The following is a 14856-nucleotide window of genomic DNA, read 5'->3' as shown; positions in this document are numbered from 1 at the left end:
GTACACTTTGGCATTGACGATGCATACGAAATAACAACCTCGAGGCCAAATTCCTTCCTGCTGTGAAAAAACAGAAGAGAGGGGTGAAAGAGCCTGGAGAGAACTGACAGAGCTCGGCTCTCGCCTTGCACAGTTGGGCTTGTCACAGATTTTCCTCTCTCTAAGCCATATAAGCCGCACAAACAAAAACAGTAATCAACCAGAAGACGTGAGTAATAGAAATGAGTAATAAAATGCTCATACTAACTACGCACAACAACCAGCTTGTAATATTTAAAGCAAACCCGTTGCAGGAGTTGACACATGGAGCAAGTTTTATCCCTTTTATTCAGCCGCATCCCCGTGTACTTGCAGCAGGGCTATAGGCATTAGCAACAGTTACTCACGTGGCTCCTACAATGACTCCCTTAGAAATACTGTCAATGTGATCCAGGCCTGCTAACACAGTATTTCCAAGTCTCCTGTAACTGTCCCTGTCACGGGAAAAGGAAGGGTCCCAGAGGAATTACACCACCGGATCAGACGTAGCCCAGGGTCTCGTCAGAAGCAGACAACAGGAGCAGATGCATTTGAAGAAGATCAAAGATGCCTCGCTCCATCCCTGCTTCATCCCCAGGTACAACCGTTAGAAACCAAAGGAAGAGACTTCACAGCCCCTCCGACATTTTTGTTAGCATTACCTGTATCAGCTCAGGACACTCAGGCAATAACACGTGCAGCCCAGCGCTGCAAACCGTGAGCGTTACGATGTGCCTTAAACAGCTCTGGGTTTTTAAATGTGACGCTATTGCAACTACAATAATTACTGGAACCGCAAATGATAGCAACAGAGGCCTGTACAAAAGTGAAGGACAAGTGGACACATGGCCTGGTTAATTTGCTGGTGCAGACACAGCTTCGGAGGTGCTCTTGCTCTGAGGAGGGCGTCACCAGCAGCGATACCCGCCTCGGACATCTCTGACGCCGAGTGCAATGAATCCCATCCGCTGTGAATCAGGACCCTCCTCGTGTAAAACTTTCCTTAGTAGAGAAATGGGTACATTTCATGAACTCTGCAGCATGCAAAGAAAGGGAAGAGCAGGGCATATGTTTAAAACAAATGCCCATGTTCCTACCCGAAGAGCAAACTCTCCTCCTGGCTGCTGTGCCACAACACCCCATGACCAAGGCAGGCTCCATGTAGCTTATCCAAGGTCTTCCCCGAGAGCAAAGTGTGTTCTGATTAAAACAAGCTAAATTTTGCTGGTGACGTGGATTAACCACCAAGTTCTTTTACTTATGTTACAGATTTAACCTAAAGAGAATGTCCAAAGCACACTTCAAGCGCGCCGTTCTACTCCATTGCCAATTTCAGAGATGAAAACCGGACAGAACTGAAACCAAAATGAGATTCATTCCTTAATTTTTAATGTAAAAAAATCAATGTGCTTTGACCAAAGAAAATAAAAGCGCTGAAAAGAGCTCAATAAGAAGCACTCATTTTGATGAAGGCACCAGCAAACAATATCAGAAAGCGCAGAATGAAGTGAACCAGAATGAGAGGAAATTGTACAATTTCGGCATGTGTAGCAGTTATAAAACTAAAAACTTGTGAACTTCCCATACAGAAATTACCATAAAAATGATTACAAAATAAAAACAGATCTTTACACCACCATTTGGTTTCCTTCCCGCTGAAGAATCGCTGCAACAATGCCGAAGGTCCCAGCAGTTGACATAAACCCAAAACACCTTCAAGGTTTTGGTGGAGCCCAGAGGGGAAGGAACACAAGGGAGCCCACCCAAGCCGGTGGGCAAATACCGCATTTTGCTCTTCTGCTCTGAAGTAACCAACTTCTTTAAAACGCCCTTGTACCCCCCCAGGGAGCAGACCCTTAATGCCTGAGATCGGAGCCCGTATGAAATCGTTCAGGGAAGCAGTTAGGGAATGGAGAACACTGATGCTCCATAAACTGCTCGGAGGATATTTATAATACTCAGGGTCCTTCATGTACTCTTTCTGTTTTATTGATCATAAAAAAAAAAAAATCAATCCATAAACTACATATGTATACAAATATAATACACTGACGTTTCTTAAGGGAATTACAGTACAAACTTAAAACAAAATGCACTTAAATGGATCCCAAAACGCATCTGCATGTCTGCAGGCGCTCCCCTGGCCGCAGAGCCGGGCAGCGGGCACGGAGCAGAGCCCTCGGCAGCTGGAGGCACCGGCATCGGCACCGCCGAGGGCCAAAACCAGGTTAATGCGGTGAGTGAATCAACTCCCTTAATAGATACATGGCTAAGTTCATTGGCAGGGCAATGAGGGGAAGCTCGCGGCGTAGCTCTCTGCAATACGACGGGTCTACAGATAAAAACACCGCAGTCTGCAACACTGCCAGCTATTTAAATTTTATTGCATAAACAGTCAATCATGGCTTCTTAAAAAAAACCCACCCAAATCCCCTCATTCAAATAGGTTTAATTGATTGCTGTTCTTCAGAGACAGTTCAGAAAAATGAAAGATGTTCTTATCTAAATCCCTTCTTTTAATAGCCCTAATTTTGCACACTACCAGTAGTATGTATTTATGTATCAAAGCCTCAAGTCCTGAGGATTTTTGCTTGACTCTTGAGAAATTTCAATATTTGATCCTGAACTGAGGATAGACAATTAACTTGCAACCGAAATTGTAATCATTTGAAGTGAAAGTAATACAAAGTGGACAGAAGAGCTGCAATGTAAAGAGGATGCACCCGGGGATCCCATGGCCAAGCCGCGTGCTGCGGGCAGCTCCATCCAAGCCTGCATCAGGCGTGCTGCAAACTTACTGTGTGTAACAATAAATACAACACCTAGGGGAAAAGAAGAATTTATCTGGATTAGAGACGCAAAGACCTTATGAAAGAGGTTCTCGGGGGGGTGTAACTCAGTGCAGTCTCCACTCCCGCTCCAGCAGCCACCCTGCACAACCCAAGCCCGCGCCCGCTGCTCTTTGGCAGCTCACGTGCACGGACGAGCCACAGCTGGGCACGTTCCTCATCCTGATTAGGTGTGCCATGCTATGCATCTCGTATTCTCTACAACGTTGCTCGTGGTATGAGTATCAGGCTTTTCTTTTTTTTCTTTTCCCCCTTTTTTTTCCTTCCTCCCTGGCTATCTGTGCCGACACGCGGCTCAGATTGAAACGCTAGAGTAACCTACGGGAGCAGGAAATTTATGACACAGAAAACAGTGCTGTTTCAATAACCATTCCATTTTTTTCCCTCATTTCACATCACAGTGCTAATATTACTTATTCATGTATTTATTTACATGTACCTACTCTGTATATATATTCTCCTGGTCTCAACAGTACTGCAGAGCAACAATTTTTTTCTCCTCTGAAGTCTAAGATGAAAATACCACCTGACTAAAAATGTCGCATTTAGTACACTTCAGCTGTGAAGATTCAGAAAATGCAAAGGGAATAAATTAACCTTATGGTCGGATTAACAGCTAATTCATTAGATTAATTACAGATTTTGGTGTTTATCTGGGTATTGCCTTTTACTCAATAAAAACCTCCATGGCTTCACATCCATGTTTTCATGATTATTTTGATTTGTGCATAAAAGATGGATTTAGTAGTAGGTTTGTTGTCTCCTTTATTTTTGTTTATCTGTCTCTCTAGTCTTAATCTCCATACCTTAAAAACAAATAAAAGAATATTAACGTTTCTCGATATCTCTCTCTGCATCTTCACGACCTTCAAGATATGCCTTGTGTTTTGTCCTCTGTACTCACGAAGCTGGGGGTTGAACTTCTCATTGGCATAACAATGCTGAGAAATATTTTTGTGTTGCAGACAAATGCCTAAGTGATTATCTTTTTCGGATACCACTCAAATCTATTCTATACTTAATTTTGAACTTTTTTTACCCAAATAGGTTGAATTGGGCAACTCTTAGAAGAAACCAGCCTGTTAGGCACGTACCTCTCTTCTTTTAGAATCACAGAATCAATGACGTTGGAAAAGACCTTTAAGATCGAGTCCAACCGTTAACCTAACACTGCCAAGCCCACCACTAAACCACGTCCCTCAGCGCCACGTCTACACATCCAGAGGTGATGCTCCATCCTGCTCTGCCAGCCCCCCGGTCCCCGTGCCTACCCGGCACCCCGGCCCCGCCGCCGCCGCTCTGCTGCGATCAGCGGCGGCTATGTTTGAATTTTTTCTTTCTTTCCTTCCAGGTCGACTTTCCATCTCAAAGCGTGGCGGGCATGCCGTTGGTCTCCTGCTCTCTGCATTGTTCCGTCTTCCCAAATCACCGTCAGGTTAGTTTGCTTTGCGTATCATTTCCCTTCTTGGAGATCCCGAGACATCATCACAGGTAATGGATGCATTCCAAAGTGCCTGCCTGCCACCGGGATCGGGGAACGGCTGCTGCGTTGAGCTCAGAGATTATCCAGCCATCAGACATTATAATTGGTAATATTCAGATTTCAGATGCCTTATGCCTTTTTTTTTTTCCTTTCTTTTTACAGCAGATGAGATGACATTTGGAAAAAAAATAAAAAAATAAAGACAGCTATGAGTCCAGATGGCTTGAAACCTACAACAAGGATGAAAAAACTGACAGATCTGTGGGGAAAGAAAGGAAGGAAAGGATGAAAGGGAAAAAAAACCAATGCAGACCTGGCTGGGTAGGTAGAGCACAGAGCAAAGGAGGCCTGTCATATTTAGCAAGCCAAGCACCATAAATTCAAGAACACCCTCTTAAAACACGCACATTTACACCCATATTTGTAAGCTGATGAGAGAAGTAGCAAAAATACTAATTTCATGGTGTGATCATGGCCTCCGATCTCTAAAACAAGCCGACTGGTATCCTTGTCTCTATTGTGAGTACAAGATTGCGTTAGAGGGAAACACAAACCAGTGAAATGTCAAGAGCAATTAGCTGCTGCATTTTTCACGCAACACAAATGGGAAAATTTTATAGGGCTCCTATAATTAAAGTTAATAAAAATGAATATACAATTCCCTGAAGGACTGTAGGTGATACAAGTTTCTCTAGCCTCAACATAGCCGTGCCCTCCCCGGTTACCCGGTGCTCCATTAAAACACTGGAAAACGTTCTTTTGCCGCATTTCTCACAGCTCTGGAGCTGAGTTTTTGAGCCACTCAGCAAAGTCTCAGCAGATTTCTCTTTGTGAAATCCACTTTAAGACAGCTTGCTCCCCACCGTTGAGCAACCCTTTATTAACTTGGCAATCGTGGCAGCAAGCTGAGCAGGCAGAGGGGTGACACAGAGCGGGGAGGGATGAAATGCTGAGCGGTGTGATAAGGTGTAAGACGAGGTTTTGGTCTGGCTCCTGAGGACAGGCTGTTTGAAGGCAAACGATGCTTTGTTTGTCACCGAGGACTGACAGGAGCCCTCAGCTCCCATCTGAGTCCAGGCAGCTCATGTATTACTGCATGCTTTGATTTAATGACTTTAAAACACCCATAGAAAGCTAAAGAAGAGGAACTGCTGGCAAGCAGTGCATTTACCAAAAAGAAGCCAATGTGGGCAGTCGGAAAACAATTTGTGTTTCCTACTGCATTTGAAGGAGAAAATGCAAAGAAAGAAGGCGAACAGAAAGAAGGTGGTGTCAAGGCTTCTTGGTCTCTTTATGGTGCTGGCTTCCTTCCTCTGCCTACAGGAGGACAAGCCCTCCTCTCCTCCTGCTCAGGGAAATGTCATCATTTTCAGAGTCTGAGACATTTTGGGTGCTGCTGGCAATGCCAGACATCCTGCAAAGTAATACTCGTTGATCCCAAGTTCAGGATTTTAATTTCCCATCACACAGGCAAGTAGAGGAACAGGGAGTTACCCCCTCTTCTAAATACTCCAACAACTGGAAGTGGAAGAGCTCTGTGGGAAGAGCCACAAAGTCCCTTCACCCCCAGAGGATTTGGGGCGCTTCCAAATGGGGTGGGGGACCAGCTCCATCTCCTTGGTGTCCCCCGGAGAGAAAGGACCAGCTCTCTCCCCATCTCCTCAGCAAGTCATTTCTGCAGTCCTTCATTTCTCAGAAAGACTGAGAGCTGGTGTGGGTTGAGCAGAAAATTTCTTTTGACGTTAATTGAATTTTTCAGATGTTAATTTTTATCAGGAAAGAAGAAAAGATACCTTTTAAATCTGGTTTGATCCAACCCCCTTTTTCTTTCCATTTCAGCTGCTGAACCAGGACAGTTGGATGCAAACGCTTCCCCACCAGAGAAGGCCCTGTGGATTCTGCTGTGAGCAAGATCCCTGTACGGCACAACAGAGGACGGTGCCTATTAACCCAGGATATCTTTCCAATTTTTATCTTTTATTCTGCTAGTATTTTTAGAAACCACTTAAATCTGTGTGAATTTTTGATCCGGGCTGTGATGAAATACCTCCTCCAGCTGTGCCAGCTCCTTGGGAATACCTGTAAGAGGGAAAGCCAGAGCCAGAGCAGTGACGTGATCTCCTCGTGGGCTTGTCCACCGTGCATCCCGCAGAAGAGCCGGTTGTGTGACGGGAGGCGTGGGGCTCAATACCGTGTACGCCGTTGTTTTGTCTGCAAAGCCATAGTTTTACTCTTACATGGACAGCGCAGAGAAGTGCCCAAATTTCAGTACAGTTCCACCTCAGTATAACCTTGCAGGGTCGCTCCCGGTTTTGCTTGAAGAAGCTTTGCTCCAGGAGGGCTGTGGGAGTCCATTCCTGATACAATTTCCTGATTCTTCTTCATGACTCAAACCCACTGCCACGCCAGTACAGAGCTCCCACAACCTCCCCATCAGCCCACGCAGCCAAGAGCCGGCCAACCTGAAAAGTAAAGCCATGCTGGCTACCTATAGATGAGTCTTCACCCACGATCTCCTTGGGTCAGCAGGTGGAGAAATGCTTCTCAGCAGACAATCCTCCGGCTAAGAACTTCATTAAAAAAGATGGAGAGAGACACAAACAAATCTCTCTTGGTGAACCTTGATTATTCCTTCTTACGATGCAGTCCATACAAGCAGCTCCATATGCAGCACGCCATCAAACAGCATCTGTCCCAGAACCGCTCTGAAGCGGAGTACAGAGTGCCACGTGGTGGCCCAAGCCTGCTGGGGCATATTTTAACAGCAGGGGACACGGGTACTGTACAGCGTGCACTGCAATGTCTCTTATCAATTCCTTTTTTCTTTTTTTTTTTTTTGTCTTTTTCTTTCTTTCTTTGATGTTGTTTAAAAAAAGCTAAACAGCAATATCAAACAGAACAGACCTTTCAAAAAGTTTTGATAACAGCAGCCTGCTGAGTCCTTTTTAAATGCAATTATTTTATGTGGGACTAATTCAGAGATAAAAGTCAGCTCTGTCAATAGAGCTTAAATCCATTCCTTGCAAAACAGGCCCTTGAATTACTCCCGTTTTGAATAAATTCGTTGATAGGATGTGTTTGCTGGATAGCAGCAGTGGAATGACCCATCCTGAATCCTGCTGCCGTGTGCCTCACAGAGCCCACATCGTCCCGGGGGGGAAAAAAGCCTGCAGTGGCTTAACCTGGCTTGTGATATGGTAAAACAGAGGGAAGCGAGAGGGTCTGCCCGGCCGCTCGGCCATGGGGCTGCTCCTGCTCTCCGGGCAGCGCCAGGGGCTCTGTAACCACTGACTGCATTCAGATTTAAGGCTTAAATTTAGCTGCTACTTGGAAGGATAGAGCGCAACCGTTTCTCATGCTTTGCTCGGAAAGACAGTATAAATGGGCCACTTATGAGAGTGCTTGTTATGTACGAGTGCTCATACATTTGAGGATGTACCAGCACTTCTTAATTTACTCTTCAGCCACAGTTGAAATCCTCTTCTGTCAGGCAGGTTTTCTGTGTAAAACCTAGTTTGTACCGATTTCTGGGCACCTTGCCACCAAAGCTAGATTATACACAAACAAGCATGCGCGCACACACATAATCAGGGCCTGCAATCACATATTTAATCAGGAATGGATTAGGCAACCTTTACAAAGTTCAAGCTGCAGACTGAAATAAAAAACCACCATGCTGCAAAAAAAAAGGTGTTACAAATGGTTGTATGGACTTGGCGTTAGGGATGCAAACCCGCATGGTACTTTTAAAGCCTTTTTTCAGCCATTTCTTTTAGAAGCGATCAGCCCTGGTTTACACCAGCTTCCATTTCAATGCTAATAATATCGGTCTACAGAGTTTTAATTAAAGGAAGATCCTCCTGTAAAGAAATAGCATGACTATTTTAACAGTGCATTCACTAGAGTCTTTTGCTGGCTGGGAGACAGCCAAGGGGATTTCGCATTGCCGGTGGACAGTTAATGCCTACCAGGTTAGGCATTAGTACCTGCTGCTACCCAAACTACCTGCTGATGTCTGGGCATGCACGCGTCCACGCAGTGACGAGTTCTGGTAGACACAAGCCATAATAAATTCCCAGGCGTCAGAAGGGAAAAGCCAACGCATGGGAACCGAATTGCCATTGTCTGTGAAATACTTCAGCAGAGCATTTTAATCAAACAATTTAATTACAGCAAAATTAAAACAATAAAAAATCAGTTTCTTGTGGTTTTGGCAAAAGCTACTTAAGAGTTTTGATCTGTTTTCCCTTCTTCTCAGGTAAACTTCTTAATCCCTCACTGGTGTAAATGTAAGATATACTCTTCTACATTGATCTTCAACTGTAAAGAAACATCATTCACTCTTCAGTATTTTTGTTCATTATAATTCTGGTTTTGCCGTAGCAAAGCTTTCCTCTCCCCCTGGAGCAGACAAGCTCTCCCGGAGCCAGGACGTCTGCCCACCACAGCGGTCACCAGCCCAGCACAGGCTGGGGCAGGGCGAAGGCTCCATCACCTGGGGGGACCTGCGCTAACCCAAGTCCCTCTCTGACTCAGACCAAATGACTTGAAATCTTGATGACCAAGCCAAGACAACCTTCGTACGCTCTAGCACCCACAACTGTTGTACAAGTGATGGTAGAGGTTACACCCCAGCAGGTCCCTAGCACCTGCTTATGGACCTGCCACCATCCATGAATTGCTTTACATCTTTTTTTCCTGCAGACACCATCTGCCCCCATAGCAAACCCAGCAGCTACGACCACAAACTCCCTCCCCGCTGCGCACTTCTTTATCTCTCTTTTTAAATCACACCTTTAATTTCTTCTCCCAGTCATACAAACCAGAGAGACCCCAAATACTGGATGACCAGCGCACCAAAGATGAGGAACAACAGATAACACCAAACCCAAATTTGCCAAGTCACGATTTACCAAGCCCGCCTGTGTGATCTGACCCCATGGCATTTCCCTGGGGCTCACATTAGCCACGTTGAACTCTCGTCCTGTATTAGGTGACTTCACCTCCCACTCTTTACCCACTCAAAACTCACCACCACCTGCAGTGGGAACAGGCAACAGGCGAGGAATGGGGAAACGTGCTCTGTGTGCAATATTTAATCCCACGCCTTAGACATAATCTGAAAAGAACACAGGTTTGCCGTTTATAGTGAAATCGCTGAAAAGCAGTAGCATTTTTGTTGCCTCATCAAGTAAGATATAAAGTTGAGAAAAGCATAAGTTGGTTCATTTTGTTATAAAAAATAGCCCTGGTATTCTTCAGCTGTTTTCCAGCTTTGCAGGCTTTCCTGGCACTGACTGCTGATGGATTCCAGCAAGTCCTTCCCGTTGAGTGAATGATTATTATTCACACGGTACGGTGAGGGAAGTCGTCAAGGCTAAACACTTCAATCTCTAGCGTCAAAAAGTTGGATAAACTCAGGAGTGCTGAGGGCTGGCAGCTCCTCTTTAGAGGAGCTTTTTACACAGGTGAAATGGGAACCACTCTGCCCTTCGCAGCCTGGGATTTCTGGGCTGTGTGATTTGGGCAAAACCATGATCGGGGCCTTGATCATCTGGGTTAGATCAAAAAACAGCCTGGAACAATTCTGAAATGCTCAGAGCAGAACAAATCCAAATGCTGTTGCAAGCTCCCAGCAAGATTATGGGACATTGCTCACTTTCGGGCTGCAGCCGTTCCTAACCGTCCAGGCACGGAGCAGGACAGAGCTGCCGACACTGCCCCGCCACTGTAAAAAGACCAGAATAAAGTGCTACATGCATCTGCTACCCATCTGCCTCCGTTTTTTTCCCAGCCTTCAGATATATTTGGCATATCATTTGGGTATCCATAGCAGTTATTGTAAGAATGGGGCTATAATTTTTAAGGCAGTCTCATTAATGAAAAGCTGGAAAAGAGACAAGTGAAAATAGAGAACATAAAATACCCAGTAGCTAATTTACAATCTTTTATTTCTGGATCTTAGATGCACTTGCTTCATAACAAGAATATATTCTCTGCTCCTCTCTTTCCCCCATTTTCAATTTCCTGGGTTACTAAAGTTGAAAAATTCATTAATGAAAGCTCTTTGCATCCATAACTCAGGACATAGAGCTCCTTTTCAAACCTGGCAATAAAGCGTCATTTGTAGCTGGAAAGAGTTAGGGCTGGTTAGACCAAATATCAACCTAATCCCCCTGAAAGAAACAATGTTGCAAAAGTAATTGCTTGTTAGTAATCACCCCCCAGCTGCAGCACTGTATACTGCTGCCTTTGAGGAGCGCAATGCAATGTCAAAGGAGACGCACTGATAGAAAGAAAATACTCAGGAAAATCAGAGGAATCAATTTGTGCTTAAAATGCGTAATCCAGCAAAGGAACTGGCAGGAAGAAAACCTGCCCACGATATGATGTTGAAGGAACCCAATGCACTCTGGACGTGGGTGAATCAAGAATACAAAAACAACCTCAGTATTTCTTCTTCATTTTTAAAGATCACATTCAACCTAGACAGGGAAACTTATCACTGGCATGTAAAGCGAGACCAGGATTTACTCCAGCTCCAGTTCAAAGGAATATGTTTATATCCAAAGGTATAAGGGCAAAAACTGCTACCAAGCCGTAGCAGGTACCTTCACCTCCTTCCCTGGCATGCAAACCTTGTCTATGCCACTTCTCGCTGGCAGCCATGGGCACAGATAATGCGGCATTTCCAGACTGATTTTGTGTCTATTGTTGTGCCAAATACAAGAAAGAACCAAAATTTCATCTCTGTTGTTTTCCATTTGATTTTCTGTGTGTACATCAACAGATAGCACAAGGCATCAAGCATAAATACTGTCCCTACATCTATTTTCGCAGTTAGGATAATATAACCACAATATTTTGCTAGGGTATATCGCCACTCAGAATGTTTTTGCCTATTGACTGTCTTATTGAGTGATGGCAAGAGAAACAATGTTATTAATAGAAGTGACATCACACCTTGATTTTCTCCCCTCCTGTTTCTTCTCAAGTATCGGGATTAGACTAAATCCACATCCCCACTGATTTCAGTGGGACAGAGAAAACAGTGGCACAATGGTGCAATATTTACCGTTTCAGCTTGTTTACACACATGCACGCACACATACACGTACTTGCACACTTTCTTTTTCCCCCCCCAGAAGTCCGAAACAACCAACCAGCTTGGTCTACGTCTGGAAGGTCAATTGCTTAATGATGCATGTTTAATTGCAATTCATTACATCTCAGTGCTATGTAAATTATTACTCTCCTGCTTTGAATAGGATAAAAGTTTTAGTAATCCTCTGCGTTTTATTAAATAAAGTTGAGTATTGCTGTCTGGGGTTGCACCTTAGGTCTGTATCTCCGTTCCTGAAGGGCTCGGGGAACAACCGTGTTTCTATCCCTCTTCGGCCACTCTCGCTCAGCTTAAGCATCCGCCAGCCCTGTCCTTCTTTAAATATACGGGACTTTTGTTCTTCAGGAAAATGACTACTTTTAGCTCAGAAAATATGGTATAAATCACCATGTGGGTCAATGCTTGCTAATTACCCATGACTAAGTCCCAATTTAATGTGTACTGACATAGAGATTTCCAAATAACAATGCCTTCCCCCTTGCTGCACTACAGTCATAAAATATACATTAAAGAGGCCTTCTTTTAGGAGAGCAGGTGCTGAGACTAAGCACTGACAAAAAGGCACTTCTGGGCTGTGAAATACGTTATTGAATTAGCAGCGAATGCATTAGTTAGGTCCGAGTTATGCTTTGAATGTCTAAGACGCATGCAGCCATGCCAACTCCCTCCTCACCATTTCAGCCCATTTTCAGGGTGAAAATTTCACTTGTCGCCTGCTGAATACAATATGGGCACATAGAAGGGCATGGGGAAAGCAGTGTGAAGAAGGATTAGAGTCACAGGGTGTTGGGAGGTTTGAAGGAAATGGACTGTGAGGAAAAATGAAGGTTGCGTTGTACGTACAGAGAAGGTGAAACTATCCGGCTGCTGTTAGCGTGGAAGGGAAGACTGGTCCCCAAAGCCCTTGTTGCAGCAAGTCGGAGAGACAGGACTCAATGGGCGACCTCAGGCAAGTTTATTCTTTCCTCAGTGTAGTACATTATCCTTTCATAAAATCCAGTGCCCCCAAAATGCCATTTAAAAAGAAAACCCAACTTTCAAGGCTGCTAAATGAAAGCAACGCAATTGTCTATCACATCATCTAGAAACCCTAAGCTGTTAAAGCCAGGGAAATGAATAGTTAATGATATCATAAATCTTATTCTGCCACATAAACATAAACACATTTTTTCTTGTCATGTGTGAAGGAATAAATGTTTTATCACACCTTAACTCTGCCACATTGAATTATTTCCCCATTATGATCACTATTTTAAAGCAAGTATGTATTTCCTCCGAAAAGGCTCTGTTAGGAACGAGTTAACCGGTTATTTATTTGTGAATGGACAGTGCATGTTTGGCAAAGTCCTTTTGTGGAGATTTTGGCATGTCCAGTATCGACTAAACAGAAATTCGTCTGACAACAGTGACTGGAAGTTGTAAGAGAGATTCCCTGGCCATTTAGGAGGTGAGATAAGAGAGAATAACACAGGTCCATGGATTGGCATTTCTTGTCTGTACCAGAGAAGAAGAGGAGATGATAACTTGTATGGAAGGAAAGAGCTCTGGGGTTTCTCTCTTGTAATACCCCACAGTGCTCAGCAGCAAGAAATGCCTACGGACAGGCGTTTTGCTTGTGAAATTGGGGGGAAAAAAAAAATCTGTGTATTTCTTAGGATAAACTCAGAAGAAGTGACCAGTTTTTGGAGCCCTCGGGAGCAGCTACAGCTGCTGCACGTGTCCCGGGGGCTGAGCGGTACCCAAAGGACTGCACACAGAGAAAGGATGTATAAGCTACCGGCAGCCAGAACGAAGTCTGTAGGATCCCATTTCCATGACGGTGTAAAAGAAAGGGCCTGTTCGGGGAAGCAGGGGAAATAATAGCTGTGAAATGGCAGCTCCGTTTCTGCCTGGAAAGGGCATACTCCCGTCTTGGGGGAGCACCGACTTCATAACTCACCTCTGCGTTCAGAGCATGTCACGTGCAACTTTCTGAGGCTGCACAGAGAAAATTTTACCACCTTTGTAAAACACTTTGAAATCTGAGTGAAAACTATTATTTAAGTGCAAAATATAATTACAGTGAAGATCAGCATGTAGAATGCTGCTGGGGAAAGGGGTGTGACATTACTCTTAATAATTAGGCAGAAAAACACAGAGGAAATGGATTGTAAATAAGAAAGGAAAGAAAGAAAGAAAAGGATAAATTAAGCTTAACTAGCAGAAAAACCCTTTCAGAGACTGTTTGGTATTGTGTCTAAACCAGCAAAGTAGCGTTGATCTTAGCCACTAATCCAGTGTGCATCATCTGGACCCTTTTCTCAATGTCTTTATCTGCAAAATACAGGCTAATAATTGTTATGAATTTTTGATAGGCATAAGTAGCAATACGACAGCTAGCTTTGATTTACTGTCACGTATACGTTGAGAATTTCCCTAAAGTACTCTCAGTTCTTTGTGTGAAAGAACTGCTGCAGAGGTGCAAAGTATTATTATTATCGTTATTGTGCAGAACATTTCAAACGTGGTACAATAAAACTTGTGGCTAGCAAACCAGCTCCCAGAAAAGCAAGCCTTTACAGCAAAATTGCATCAACTAATGAAGTCCCCACAAAAAAGAAATAATTGGATTGAGAGACGACCACCAGAGTCAGTCAGATGAAGTCCATATTCTCCCAAGCATATAATATAGATGCCACTGATCTCTACATAGCGCTTAAAGACAGTTAACTGTTAACTATATTGAGAACTTTTCAATACAAAGAAGCTCTGTATAATCTTTTTATAAGGTAACCAAGTTAGATAGCTAAAATTATACAAGGCAAGCCCCTCACAGCTCCTTTTGAAACACAGTCAGGTATCACTTAGGTACCATCATGATTCTTCCCATGTATTGGGTGCCAAATAGGAACCAGAGGACCAGGACAGGCACCTGTAGGATGAAGGGTAACAACCTGAACCTTGTAGGTCCAGATTGTAGTGTCCTGCAGGCTAATATTTTCCAGCGTCTGGAAAGTTTGCACGATCATCATCACATTGTGAACAGTCCCTACTGCGCTGCCACAATTAATCCACTCCAAGCCTTTCCCTACCTACAATCAGGTCAATTCCACCTGTACTGAGACAGATAATTACTATTTAAGAGCCTTTTCTCCAGGGCTCCCTACAGGTTTTGAACAAGCAAACTCCCTCCAACTCCTGGAATATCTTGTAGGCTGTGCAGACCATGAGCACATGTGCATCCAGGGCGTGCATGCTCAGGACATCAGGAAAATGCAGCCATCCGGCATGTTTTCCTCCCTGGTAACGTTTCCCAAGAAAGCTGCGTTTCTAGTAGCCCGTCAGAGGGATTTCAGCCCAGACTCTCTTAGCAGCACCTCTCCCAGTTGGTCATTTGAGAGGCG

At 44.2% G+C, this 14856-nt stretch overlaps 1 protein-coding gene across 1 annotated transcript in view; it reads right to left on the bottom strand.

The window, feature by feature from the left end:
• Positions 1-14856, bottom strand: part of LOC142075313 (netrin receptor DCC-like) — a 566343-nt gene that overhangs the window by 512467 nt on the left and 39020 nt on the right. The window lies entirely within an intron of this gene.

The sequence above is a fragment of the Calonectris borealis genome, chromosome Z (genome assembly GCF_964195595.1).
Source record: "Calonectris borealis chromosome Z, bCalBor7.hap1.2, whole genome shotgun sequence".
Taxonomy (NCBI): domain Eukaryota; kingdom Metazoa; phylum Chordata; class Aves; order Procellariiformes; family Procellariidae; genus Calonectris; species Calonectris borealis.
This window is presented reverse-complemented; position numbering and strand designations above follow the sequence as displayed.